The 15,481-nt window shown below is 35.3% G+C and overlaps 1 long non-coding RNA gene across 2 annotated transcripts in view; it reads right to left on the reverse strand.

Annotated features, from left to right (window-relative positions):
- Positions 1-14,948, reverse strand: part of LOC113069120 (uncharacterized) — a 50,436-nt gene extending 35,488 nt beyond the window's left edge. The window contains exons 1-3 of one of the 2 annotated variants that reach the window (XR_003279659.1): positions 14,788-14,948; positions 14,171-14,225; positions 13,527-13,598 (exon numbers count right to left, since the gene is read on the reverse strand). This is a non-coding gene — a long non-coding RNA (uncharacterized LOC113069120). Of the gene's footprint in view, positions 1-13,526; positions 13,599-14,170; positions 14,226-14,787 lie in introns of those variants that run through there. The other variant, XR_003279660.1, reaches the window with a different exon arrangement.
- Between the last annotated feature and the right edge of the window lie 533 nt (positions 14,949-15,481).

Genomic DNA, 15,481 nt, shown 5'->3' on the forward strand with positions numbered 1-15,481 from the left:
ACAATGAAGACTAGAGAGTAATGGCTGCTGAAAATTCAGCTTTACCATCACAGGAATAAATTATATTTGAATATATATTACATTGGAAACAGTTATTTAATTGTTATAATATTTCACAAATTCATTTTGTATTTTTGATCAAATACAAATCTAAGATGTTTCAAATAATACCTATATATATATATATATATATATATATATATATATATATATATATATATATATATATATATATATATATATATATATATATACAGTACAGACCAAAAGTTTGGAAACATTACTATTTTTAATGTTTTTGAAAGAAGTTTTTTCTGCTCATCAAGCCTGCATTTATTTTATTAAAAATACAGAAAAAAAACAGTTATATTGTGAAAGATTATTACAACTAAAAAATAATAGTTAATAAATAAATAAAAATATTCCTGTGATGCAAAGCTGAATTTTCAGCATCATTACTCCAGCCTTCAGTGTCACATGTAACATCCAGTCTATCACATGATCATTTAGAAATCATTCTGATTTTTTATGTGTGTTGGAAACAGTTCTGCTGTCTAATATATTTGATGAATAAAAGGTTAAAAAGAACTGCATTTATTTAAAAAAAAAAAAACAATTCTAATAATATATTTTCTTTATTATCACTTCTTATCAATTTAACACATCCTTGCTGAATGAAAGTATAATTTTTTTACTTTTTATTCATCAAAGTATTATAAAAAAGTATCACATGTTCTGAAAAAATATTAAGCAGCAGAACTGTTTCCAACTTTGATAATGAATCATCATATTAGAATAATTTCTAAAGGATCATGTGATAATGATCCTAACAATTCAGCTTTGCATCACATAAATAAATGATAATTTAAAGTATAATAAATTTAAAAACAATTATTTTAAATTGTAATAATATATCACAATTTTACATTTTTTTCTGTATTTTTGATCAAATAAATGCAGACTTGGTGAGCAGAAGAAACTTCTTTAAAAAACATTAAAAACAGTAATGTTTCCAAACTTTTGGTCTGTACTGTGTTATATATATATATATATACACACACACACACACACACACACACATCTTTAAAGAAAGTTTATTTGTTTATATGATAATGTTGAATGTATTGTACATAAAAAGCTCTGAGATGCTTTACTTGGCCATTGTTGCACTATACTGAATAAGGACTAGACCATATAAACTGCCCTATCTGAGAGGAGAATGATAAAAGAAATTACTTGCTGAAAAACATTGCAGACATTTTTTTCACAAGTAAAGGTCTCACAATACTTCAGGATCTAGAACATGTTATTAACGTAACCCATAACTTACCTCCAACTGTAACACAGGTTTATCATATTAGAACTCAAGAGTTCATGTACCTTTACAGCAGACTTCACTTAGCTGTAGGCGGTGTGAAAATTGGGGGGGGGGGGCTTATAATTTCACTAGATTCTGAACACTGCTGGTTCTGTTCACTAAACTTTAACATTTCTGTACGCCTTGAAATCCTTGGAACGAGCCTGTTGCCTCCAGCTTGCATATTAGTGTCATGGCACATGATTGCAGCACTGAATGGATTCTAACACCTCATTTCTCTCCACGGGTTTCACCAAATCATCCAACGCTTGAACATTTTAAACCTTCTCAAGAATAAAATGATGGTTTGGAGCAACAGTATTATTGCCACTGTATCATCCCAGGAGGGAAAAAAATATTTACAGGACATCTTCACATAAAACAACTGTGCACTCCTCCACTCAACCCAACCTATTTAAATATAACATCTATTCATTTCAGTAGCCTGACAGCATAACAATTGCCTCAGCCAATGGCATGATTTTGAAATAGGGCTATCTGTTTTTCTGACCCTAGTCCAGAAATTACATACTTCATCTTTACATTTCTGTGCAACTACCCGTTCAACAGAAAAAAATGTATAAATAATTGCTAAGTTGTTGCAAAAGGAAGTGCAGATAAAAGATACAGGATAGTGTTGGGCAGAAAGTGTTCACATAGCCTTGAGCAATTTGGTCTTTTTACCCGTTATGCCAACCATGAGGAAAGACTTCAATCGACCAAAACTGAATCCAAATTAAAGGGATATTTTAGGGATAATTCTGTCATAATTTAATCATCCTCATGCTGTTCCGTGCTGATACATAAAAGAACATGTGATACAAAAAAAAACATAAAAGATATTTTAAAGCATGTTGGTGACCAAACCATTTTGTTACCATCGACTTCCACTGTTTGTGTTCCAGAGATGAAAGTAAGTCCTGCAGGTTTAGAATGTCATGAGTAAATGAAGACCAAATTAGAATTTTTGGGTGCACTATCCCTTTAAACGTAATGATCCCCTGCCAAATATTTCTAAGATTGGTGGAAACAATAAAAGAAATACATATGTGATACATTTTTAATGCAGGATGTTAGAGTGAGAGAATCAGACCTCTGGATTCAGTTAATCTCTTTTGGTCTAGTTAGATACAGAGGAGCTTTATGAGACCTGCGTCACTCAAGGAAGCAGACTTATGTGAAAGGTCAAGGGTCATCTCAGACCAAGACAGGGAGGGGATTTTTTTTTTTTTTTATAAGTATTTTCCAGAATGCGTGTGTGTGTGTGTGTGTATTATATATATATATATATATATATATATATATATATATATTATTATTATTATTATTTATTAAATCTATTGCAATTAGGAACTAAACTGCCTTTTAATAGTGCAATTGAGTGACTAATGAGTACTTCTGCTAAATACGGTGTGCTTAATCCTCCACTGCACTACTGTGCAACCAGTTTGTAAAGATACAGACCAGTCTCTTTTCTCAAACAAATAAGTTTCACTAATGCCAGAGCTGAATTCATCTCATTTCATTTAATTTACAGTAATTTCAGTGGGCATGTTTAAATGGCTGATCATGGCTAACATGTTCATCTTCATGGATCTAGATCTTGGCGCTTCAGAATGGACGGTTTGTCTGTCCTCTTCATCCCCTAATAGGTTCTACAGCCTATATCACTTAAAAGCAGAGAAAATTTTCTTATGACTACAAAGAGGTATACTGATATAAGAGCTTTAAAATGAAGCAAGGGAAATGTGGGAATTAAAGTGACAAGAGCCTAGCCTGGTAAAACCAAACTCTGCTACTTCGCTTTGCTTCGTAGACAGAGTCTGGAAGGGCATTATTGACAAGTATTTACTTTCTCGTGGGGGGGGCGGGGTTCTTGTCTGAAGTAAAATCATTGGTGTACCCATAAGCCAATCACATAACGTTTGGTTATGATGTAGGTTATGTGCCTGCTCAGCCACCTGAAACGTCCGCTGTAAACACAGGTATGCTGTGAAAACAAAACCATCGAGCGAGTTTTCTGCCTCCTTAACCTGATCCAACATCACAAAAATGACTGCAAATATATATATCAAAAGAAAATGAATAAAATCCTATTCTAGTGATAAAACTATATAATAATCACACCTTTATGGGCTAAAATATTTCTGAAGGAGCCTCTGTTATGGTCTGTTTAACACAACAAAACAGGAGTATTTAATAACTCGCAAAAATGATATATAGTTCATGAAAAAGAGCAGCTTGGATATTCTTCTAGATTCTTCTACTTATTTTGTGTTCCACAGAAGAAAGTTAGTCATACAGTTTTGGAAAGACAAGAGAATGAGTAAAATTAATTTTTAAATAAATTAATTTACTCATGTTGTCCAAAATGAAGTTATTTGAAGCATATTACTAATCAAAAAGTAAGTTTTGATATATTTACGGTAGGAAACTTACTAAATATCTTCATGGAACATGACCTTTACTTAACATCCTAATGATTTTTGGCATAAATGTGTGTGTGTGTGTGTGTATGTTTATGTATTTGAGTAAACCATTATTTAACACCTGAACTTTAAATCAAACATTGCATTAACAATTCACAGTTTTTATCCCTTCATTTCAAGTGATTTTTTTTTATTTTGTCCTCCTGCTGTCTGCGATAAATCTGCATGTTGAGTGTTTAAAGATTAATGTTTCTCTCTCTCTGCATCTCTCCCTCTCCCTCCCACCCTCTCTCTCCATCCCCGCATTCTGTCTTCATTTCAACACCCGGCAGTACCCTCACGTATGCATATGTAAATTGCTCTGCCTCTGAGCTGGTGGAAGTAATTGTATGCATTTTTAACTGGCCAATCGACTGACAGATAGGCATAGATTGTCTCGTCTACCTCTCTTCCTCTCTCTCTCTCTCTTTCTATCTCATTCTCCCTCACAAACACAGACACAGACACACGCTCAGTGACTTTTTTTATTTATTTTTAGCTCGGTGCCTACCCCTCCAGATGCACAGGAATCATTATGTGGTGGTCTGCTATAAGGCGATCAGAAACTAGAAACCAGTGTGATATTCTTAATCCATCTGTTTTCTTTCATAAAAACATCATTAAGTGACCAAAAAGAAATAAGATTTTTTTTAAAGAAATATTTCACTTGAATATTAAAACTCTTATCATTCATCATGCTGTTCCAAACCTGTATGACTTTCTTTTTTCTGCAGAGGACAAAGAGAAACTGAAGACTGTGTGGGTCACTCTTTTGCTTACAATTACAATGAATGGAGACTGGGAAGGACAACCCTATACACTGCGAGTAAATCACTCGCATATGTGACTAAATTTTACTCTGGGCGACTAAATTATGTCTATCATTAGCCATTGGCTAATAAATTCTTAGATTTTACTCACCATTGTGTGTGTTCAAGGCTATTATAAGATTAGCACATTTTCACTCGCTGAACACTGACTGAGCGCTTCAGAGTTTCGTTCTCCAAGCGATCTGTACTTTTCAGTACATCTCAGTGGACGCACAGTGCACCTGTATTGGCCGAACTGTAAACTCTGTGTGAAGGCACATGATTTGTCGTAGCTTTGCTGATAGCGCTGTTTCTCGCACATGCAAAGAGATCGAGAGAGAGTCTTACCACGCTGTATCAACATGCTACATATAAACTACATTCTTTGTTGTATTTTCTTGTCAAAATAATGGAGGTCATTTAGAATTATTCAGCTTTTTAGAACAAGCAGAGGATATGCCAGTTTCTCCAGTAGTGATCGGAGCTAATGTGCAAATTGCAATTTCATTGGCTGGCGCTCATTTATTACAGTCCTTGTTTTGTTTTCAGCAAATCAGTTTGACCGAACACAGACAACGTGATTAATATTCATGAATCCAGCAGCTCCACCAGTCTTAAGTTCAGTTAAAATGACAAATATGCATTCATACATGGTTACCAAGTTTTAGTTCTAATCATTAAAGTTCTATCTTTAAATGGTGCTTAAATATCATAAAATGTACTAGCCAATGGCGATTATTTTGCCAAGGTGCGTCTAGAGGGTTGAAATTCGAGGTTGACAGATATTTGTCATTTTTTAATATTATAGGCATCGGCCGATATACGTGTTTAGTAGCGCTGATTTAAAGTCAGGCACATCAACAGGCAGCCCCGTGTTATTGGTGCGTTGGAAAGTGCTGCTGCCGCATGTGAAGGACCCCAAGCCAAAACTTTTGGAAGATTCAACAACAGTCTTGTTAATAACCTTAATGCTGCAAAATGAGTCTGCAGCGGTATTATTATTATGTGCAAAAGCCACTTGGAAAAAAAGCTTTCTCACCCGAGTTAAAGGAGTTTTAGTCTGAATAAAATGCTAGTAGCAGGACTGTAAAATGAATAGATGTGATTATGATCATTTGGTAAAATGAAGAGGGCGCCATACGTTTGAGATCATTTTACTTTGTTGACTTTTCCATCATGGAGACCGCTGAATGCATTCTTTAGGGGCCGTTCACATATCGCACCTAAAAACGCATATCGCTTTTTAGATTTTTTCCAAAAGCCTTAGGGCACTTGCGCTCCTGAGGTGTCTGCCATTGCTATGCAACCATGACCTGCTCTCTCCATGAAGACACGGAAATTTCAGCAACGGATAAATGGATTTGCAGCACTAAAATTGCTTGCAGTAGCTCTGCTACTAAATTTATTTAAAAATGGCAATCAATATACGGCTATGATCAGCTGTTCCTTCAACTTGGCTGAGCTTTCAACGTTGTTACAGAAAAGGTGAGGAAGCTGATTGGTTGGTTCTTGTCACATGACCTGCGTTGCGCTTGTGGCATTCTGAAAAGTTGAGATGTTTTTTACTCAATGCGATGCGGACGCACCTGGAAAAAGCGTCACTTCCATTATGAGCGAGCATACCACGCACCGGAAATAACGAACTTGAGTGTGCAAAAGACACGATATGTGAATGCCCCCTTAAATGGTTTCGTGGTGATCATGGTTGTATTTTAAAACACAATTGCAATGTTTTCAAATGACACTATAGTATTAAAAATAAAATTATCCCAAATGTAACTGTGGCACTTGTGGCTGTGCTGCGCAGTCAGTGAACCGCTTTTTTCACATCAAACATTTTATGCAAGTATTATGACCAGTACTTTATTTAATCCTGTTCTGCAAAAATGTTACATTTTTTATTTTTGCGTTCTGCTTTGCCTATTTTTTTTTTTTTAATTCGGCATTTCAGTGTATTAGATCGTGACAGTGCATCTGTGCGTGCATACGAGGACGAGCGAGCGCGGGTTTGGCTAGATGTATTTGGAGGTTATTGCTCACGCCTCGTTTTGCACATATCCAAATGTTTCCATATTCGCAATGTATCTGAATGTTAAACTATAATATTTTTAATTTTTTTAATGTAAACTAGATGGAAAAGATCATCCTCTTCACATGAGCAAAAACATCCTTGGCATAACAGCAGAGTGGACCAGTATACTACGGTCTATTTAAACTGACAAGTGTAATCCTTTATATTTTTGGTTGACTGTACTTTCTAATTTATTTTTTATATTTTATTTTTTATATTTTTTATTTTAATTGATTTTTATTTATAAAATTGTATTTATTTTATTTAAATGTATATTTCAGTTTACATTTATGCTCAAACAAACTTGAAAAATGCTCTAAAACTAATAAATGCTCTAAAACTTTTATGTAAATGATTGCTATATATATTTTACCTGGTTTATATATTTAATACTGAGTTTATTGATTTATTTGGTTAACTTTGGATAATTATTTTTTTTATAACGTGCAGTGCACAAAATTAAGTTTCGAGAGATGGTTCAAGTCAGTGCTCAATAAATGATAAGTTTAGAAATGTTGTGCATCCACTTATTATTAGTGTGACATTTTAGCATGCAAATGAAGGGGAAACTTCAAGATATCGGCCCTAAAAATCGGCAGCACATATCGGCCATCTGCTGACCCTGACCTCTAAACATCGGCATCGGCTATAGAAAAACCCATATTGGTCGATCTCTAGTTGAAGTATCATAAAAGTCTGTTCAACCTTAAATTTCCTTAAATTTTACATTTTTGTTTAATAATAATCTTCACTCAATAAGTGAACAATTCATTCAGTCTAGTTTTCTGAGACAGGTCAACAAATATTTGAAAATCTCAAAAGAAAAAGAAAAAATGCATTAAGTGAGTAAATAATGATAGAACTGGATGAACTATTGCTTCAAAACTATACCAAATATAAAAATTTACTCTGTAGCAGCCATTATGCTGTGTTTGCAACTGTCTAGTCAGCCTGTCAGTGAATAAACACTTGGTGTAAGTATAGTGGAAGGAATTCATTTTTCATGATTTAATAATGATCAAAAACTGACATTTTAAGTGGTAGAGCCTCTGGAATTTAATTTTCTTTCATGTATGAACTGATAAAACTCGTACCATTGCCTCACAACATTCACTGATTCAGATTAGTACTCAGCATTTGCAGCTCTGCCTTAAGAGGTTAGCCTACAATTATTATACATGTTAATATAATATGTATGCATTCACATATGGCTTTTACTGGGGTTATTAAGTAGACCAACCTGCTTGCAGTCATATTTTGGAATAATTCAATTATTTAATACATTCACACTGTGTGGTTAAGAAGGTTGTTTAATTGTCATTACTTTTGAAAGTAATGTGGTCCCTTGATGGAAATTAATATCATAACAATGAGATAACTTTGCTTATTGCACACCAAATCAGGATGCAAATCATTGGTGTTTCTCACAAGCTTTCTTGAAATTGTAAGCCTTCAATTTTTTTATTGCCATACATTCGGTCTTTAACTGTCAGTAGATGAACGCATTTAGCATTTGTTGAATTTGATTCAGTGGATAATGATTATAACAGATCAACAATGCCACAATTTTATCTTCTTTCAGTGCGGTTTGTGACAGTTTTAGCTGTGGCACAAACAATGTCAACTTCCATGACAACAGAAAACATGTTATAATGTTCCTTTTTGTAATTATAGTTTTCCAGTTTCTTTGTCAAATGAACAGCCTATTGTGGAATACGGCGGCATTCAGAAGAATTCTTCTGGTTATATGGATGGATATGATATGAAAAGACACTAAACTCACTAAATTAAGAGGTATCAAATATGTTACCGAATGAGATATCGGATTAACATGAACTATGTCCAGAGTTAACTTGCTAACCTGGACATTTCGAGCTTAGCTGTGACAAAGAAATATATCATTTACTGAAGAGAGTACTCATTATAACACTTTTCTGTTCCTTTTCTATCATCTTTTATTGGCAAAAGTGACATGAACACTTTATGTTTGGGAGGATATTCTGTAAAAGTCAGAGATGACTCCACTTAGACAATCAGAATCACTTCATGTCCCAATGCATTGTCAAAGCTGAGGTTGTTTTGGGACATTTTCTGATAATCTCTCCTGTTCCACCCTCTTTCACTTTATAACACATTCTGAACATGAACAAAGTTGAACAAAGTTATCAGAGAGCTTGGGTTGTATACATAAAGTGACTGGTTTAGCAGACTATCACAAATTAATACAGGCTTTACGTGATTATTTTCTGCAAGACATAAAAATATGTGTCTCTCTAAAACAATGTGCATATTTGAATGTTGCACATAGAGCTTACAGAAATAGCAAAACATCTGTACAGAATTAGCACTGATGATAAAAAACAAAGCTTTGCGGTGATGAAAGGGGGGTGGGGGGTTCTTCACCTGGAATAATTACAATCATTTGTTGTTGCACTTCAACTAACGGCCTGCTGGTTGCAGCAATTTAGACTATTTATCAGGGTAATTTCACAGAGAATTGCTCACTATTCTAACTTGCACAAAATAATTTATATACAGCATATAGTATCACTTTCAGTGCAAGTAATGCCTTGCACCTTGCACTGATGTCTATCTGATATTGCTTCACAGACACTGACAGAAACATTTAGGAATAAAATTGACTATGGTGTTGGCTGTAGTACAAATGTGAGTATAATGTAATCTGTACACATCCCAGAGGAAGTGCACATTGTCTAATCTGCAAAAAATTATTTGGACAAGTTACACATGTTGTGGGGGCATTTGTGGTGCTCAGTGATTGAAGTTTGTCACTTTAACCAATAGGGCCCTATGATTTCCACAATGCGGAAAACGCGGATAGAATCACAGAATCCCGTCATAAAAATGGAATATACTGTATAATGTGGAATGTCATGGAGCAATATGGACTAGTGTCCATTAAAATGGAATCTAGAAAATAACAATAAAAATTTTTTGGTAAAAATAAAATTAGTGGTTGACCAATATATCACCAAGGCCGATATATTCGGCTGTCAAAAAAACATTATTACAAAAAACTGAATTTGGAAAAATAAATAAAACAGAATTTGGGGAGAAATAAAACTGGATTTCATAGGGCTCTAAACTAGCTAGTAGGTTTATCAGGGTATCAGAAGCTTTGGGTGTAAATTAATAATCTCTATCCATATTACATGTAAATCCAATTATGCAAGACTTGTTTAAAACAATTGCGATTTAAATTTGAATGACAGAAAGTGGAATTTGCTAATTCTAATGTCATTCTGGTAAATTAAGTGTTCTTCGATATTAGTCCAAAAAATGAAAATATATGTATGAAACATAAATCACGTATACAAATTTCTTAGTGACATTTCAAACAAATCTGTCTGTCTGTCTGTAAGGCCTTTTTCAAACTTTAAAAAAGATGACAATCATTGAATTTATACGAATTCTTTATTTTCATTCTAATACCATAAATTCAATGCTGCATTCTGTTTACAATTCTACAACAATTCAAATTTAATTCAAATTCACAAACTCAACTGGAAATTAATCAATTCATCTTTGGTGCCAAGACCTCTAACAGCTTTAAAAAATAGCTTATCACAGGTGATTTCCACAAAAAGGTCACCAGGGTCTAGTGGGCCTTGAAAAAAAGTATGACCCTAATTGTTCCACAACCTCAGCTAGAAGCACAAACCAAATGAAAAAAACACAGAAAATCAGCTGCCTTATTAAAAGACATAAGTAGGACTGTATCAACTTCTAGACAATCTAGAAGCGGCTTTCATGAAACTCTACACTTCATTCACTCTCATTGAAGCATTTTGTATAGTTTTCAACAACATATCAAGACATCAGTGTACAAATCCGATTCCAAAAAAGTTGGGACACAGTACAAATTGTGAGTAAAAAAGGAATGGAATAATTTACAAATCTCATAAACTTATATTTTATTCACAATAGAATATAGATATCAAATGTTGAAAGCGCGAGATTTTGAAATGTCATGCCAAATATTGGCTCATTTTGGATTGCTTGAGAGCTAAACATTCCAAAAAAGTTGGGACAGGTAGCAATAAGAGGCTGGAAAAGTTAAATGTTCATATAAGGAACAGCTGGAGGACCAATCTGCAACTTATTAGGTCAATTGGAAACATGATTGGGTATAAAAAGAGCCTCACAGAGTGTCAGTGTCTCTCAGAAGTCAAGATGGGCAGAGGATCGCCAATTACCCCAATGATGCAGCGAAAAATAGAGGAGCAATATCAGAAAGGAGTTTCTCAGAGGAAAATTGCAAGGAGTTTAAAGTTACCATCATCTACAGTGCATAATATCAACCAAAGATTCAGAGAATCTGGAACAATCTCTGTGCGTAAGGCCGGAAAACCATACTGGATGCCCATGATCTTCGGGCCCTTAGACAGCACTGCATCACATACAGGAATGCTACTGTAATGGAAATCACAACATGGGCTCAGGAATACTTCCAGAAAACATTTTCGGTGAACACAATCCACGCCATGTCATCCAGACTAAAGAGGAAAAGGACAACCCAAGTTGTTATCAGCGCTCCGTTCAGAAGCCTGCATCTCTGATGGTATGGGGTTGCATGAGTGCGTGTGGCATGGGCAGCTTACACATCTGGAAAGGCACCATCAATGCTGAAAGTTCTAGGACAACATATGCTCCCATCCAGACGTCATCTCTTTCAGGGAAGGGCTTGCATGTTCCAACATGACAATGCCAGACCACATACTGCATCAATTACAACATCATTGCTGCGTAGAAGAAAGATCTGGGTACTGAAATGGCCAGCCTGCAGTCCAGATCTTTCACCCATAGAAAACATTTGGCGCATCATAAAGAGGAAGATGCAACAAAGAAGATCTAAGACAGTTGAGCAACTAGAAGCCTGTATTAGACCAGAACTTCCTAAACTTGAGCAACTTGTCAACATGTGTAACTTGTTTGTAGTCTGTTATAAAAAGAAGAGGGGATGCCACACAGAGGTAAACATGGCCTTGTTCCAAGTTGTTGTTTTTTGAGATGTGTTGATGCCATAAAATTTAAAATCAACTTCTTTTTACCTTAAAATGATACTTTTTTTCAGTTTAAACATTTGAAATGTCATCTATGTTGTATTCTGAATAAAGTATTGAAATTTGAAACTTCCACATCATTGCATTCAGTTTTTATTAACAATTTGTAAAGTGTCCCAACTGTTTTGGAATCGGGTTTGTAATGTATACAACGTGAGATATCTCTTTAGATCTTCTATCATCTTGTTTGTCTGTAATATTATGTGGTAGGTCTATTAAAGCCTATCAAGTTAAGAGTGGTATCTGGTTCTTTTGTTCCTTTTTCTTACAGCACATTTTACTTCTAAAACCAATTTTTCATTGTCAAATAACTTCATGCCTTTAATTTTCAATGATTAATGTGCATTAAAATGCCATGTCACTACCTAAACATCCTTCTAGATCTTGTAAGGCAAAAGTTTGCAGTGGTGTGACACTATACATTCTGACTTCAACATGATATCAACCTCTTTATTGCAGCAAGTGCAGGAAAATTTTCTTAAAACTACATGCTTCCAAATATAAAGACAACTGCATGTCATTTCTGAAAGGATTCATTTCCAGTGCTTCACTCACAGCCACTACATGTGTTTAAATTAAGCAAATATTCCTGTTTCTCCTCATCTAAACACGACCACGCAGCACTGCTGTGGAGCATTTTCAGTGCCGCAGAAATGCACAGGCACCAGCGACACACAAGGTGTCATCACGACCACAAATCACTTCCATGTGAGTGTCTCTCTCTCTCTCTCTCTCTCTCCCCCACACAAACTCCCTTTCTCTTCCTCTCTCTTTCTTTTTCCCCTCTCCAGCGCGCCATATAGGACGGAGTTAGTATATATCTCAATTAGAGAGCAGGGGTTGGAAGTGGCGAGGGGGAGGGCTTGTGTCCAGGCTGACTCCTCCTCCTCGTGCCCCACACCAGCCCACTTAAAGTGGAAGGAGCAGCGCAGTGCTGTGTGGAGCCCTGTCAGTCAAAAGCCCTGCAGCCCTTTATGCAAATCAGTCCGTCTGTGGTGGACCAGGAGGGGAGGAGGAAACATGTCTAGATTTGTTTGTTATCCGTTCTGCCCTCCCTTTCAATTCTTCCACTTCATCTTCTTTCTCTCTCACATACCCACACACACAAAGGCAAAGACTGTCCTCTATTCCATCTTTCTCTTTTCTTCACCTTCCCTCGTGGTATGCCTTGACACTTTTATTCCTCCTTTTTCTCTCTCAGGTCCAATAACCTGACCGTTTCTACGGCCTTAAGATGAGAAATTGTGACACAGCTGTGAAACTGGGAACCAGTGAGGTGAAGCATGCAATGCTACTGGGCTCGAGAAACTGGGTCGCAGAAAAAGAGAGGCTAGATGTCGTGTGTGTGAGGATGTCTGTGCACATGTATAGAGATTGTAACACAGATCTTGTTTTCCATAATGTGCAGACTGAACTTGATTGTATACAGGGTATTAATATAAGCTTTAATTCCCCAAAACTGGAACATAAATTTAAAGTCTTTCATCACACATGCTCATATATGGGTCAGTTTTAAAATTGTTAATGCATCTAGTTCTGGACCTCTTTGAAAAAGCAGACTGATTATTTAAATATTCCTTGAGGAGAAAGACCACAATTCCCAATTTCCCTCCACAAATAAATCCCCTTTTAAAACTCTAAGAAAACATGATGTCTCAGTGAATCCTTTTGGAAAATACCCCCTGTTGTGAAATTCCTCAAGATATCAAACTAAGACAGACAAGTGAGACAAGAGCTGTGATGTTCTTAAAAAAAAAAAAAAAACTGTTGACCAAACATCACCCATAGCCAAAAAAGCAGCATCTTCATCTGTATAAATAAAAACAGCAGGGAACATTTAACAATAAAAAATAAACAATAAACATACAAATAGTACTGACAAATCATCTGCTTGTCTTATCCAAATCAGCAACTTCAAAAGTAGTAATGCTAAGACAACATTGTCTGTCAAACGAAGACTGGATTATTGGATGTTGCCATACTAAAGTACAGCACAAAAATAAACTGATTTTTTTTTTAAGTAGGCAGAAAGGATTCAGAAAGGACTTTATTTAACATGCTGGATGTCTTTCACTGACAGGATCCAGATGTCCTATTATATTTTACAATATTTTAAGATGTAAAACAGCAACATGTAACTAAAAATACATTCCATTATATTTAGATTGAAGTTAGATTAAAGTGCATTCAACTGCCTATTTTATTCAGTTATATTTTATAGTGGCTGTTTTTGTTTTTTTGTTTACACACAGTAAAGTCCAATAGACAAGGGTTAATATGTTTGAGGAAGTTAAGAGTAAAAAAAAATGCCTTCAATGACATGCCTAAACTAGATCTGAAAGAGGGTGTGTCTGTGTGTGTTTGGGAGGAACAGTACTGACCTGTAAAGGCCTGTCGTCTTTCCCATCTGAAGACAAGTATGTGAGCAGCACACTTCTGAAAGACCACATAATCGTAACTGTTAATCGTAACTTCAAACTGACAAACTATCCAAGAGTAACAAAATAGCAAAATCCAAAATCCCAAAAATGCTATGATCGAGGCCCTGGCACACACACAGCAGCAGAATACTGTTGCCAGTAAGTTACTGTTTTAGGAGTCGTTCACACAGAACGTTTACTGTTACATACGTTTTAAAAGTTTAAAAACAACTTCTTACTCAATGGCATCTTAAATCACGGCGCCCGTGTACAAGACCCTGGAAAAAACAGCTAACTTAGGTCTATCTATTATAACGTTACAGTATGTTTACACAGAAAACAGTAAAGTTGGAAACGTTTTCTTTCTGTGAACTGGCCATAAGTGCTAAATACAGTTACGTTCACACACAGTTCAGTAATAAACAAGCGTTAACGCCCCTACATTTTAAGGAATCACAAACCATATTTCCATTAACTCGTAGATTTATAACCCGGACTGGTCCATAATCACACAGCGTGAGCGCGCGTCTCGTGTGTGGTGCGTGCTTTAGTTTCGGAAACTAACAGACGTAACATACATTATATAAACAGTGTGTCATTCGAAGGTTTTAGATCCAATCTTCCACTGGAGCAGTTCCCGTCCGCTTTGTGGTCCAGTTGCTGTACCTCAAACTCCTGCTTTCCATTAATCAAGATTTGGCAGGTAAACTAGAGCCTACTGAGGTCGCCATCTTTGATATACTTCAGTCACTGTCACCATGGTGATTCTCGCGGCTATTCTGAGAATGGAAATTTGGCTGATGTTTACTTTTCAGAAATATGTGTTATATTTGTTAATAGCATTTTATACCATTTTCGATTGGTGTAGAAATTTAATGAAAATGTACTTATAAACAAAGGCAGCACATTTTGTGATTACACTTATATTGTGGTGCATGTCATTATGTTTTCGGTTAATTATTTAATATAGATTAGTAAATATGTTAATCAGCATCACACAAGAGTCACTCAAGACTGATGTTTCACCGAAGATTAGCACAAGGCCCCCAGCTATGGTGCTAATACAAGAAGTTTATTATATGTGTTATATTGAATACAATAAAAAAAAATTATAATACAAGCAAGTGATTCATAATATTTATGTAATATTTACATAAAATTTGAATGTTGTTTATTATTATGAAAAAATAAACAGGAATTGACTTAAATGCATTTGGGTGACGTATTAAAATACAGTAATAAAATACAGTGACATTAATCATTTTTACAAAT

The sequence above is a fragment of the Carassius auratus genome, chromosome 5 (assembly GCF_003368295.1).
Source record: "Carassius auratus strain Wakin chromosome 5, ASM336829v1, whole genome shotgun sequence".
NCBI lineage: Eukaryota > Metazoa > Chordata > Actinopteri > Cypriniformes > Cyprinidae > Carassius > Carassius auratus.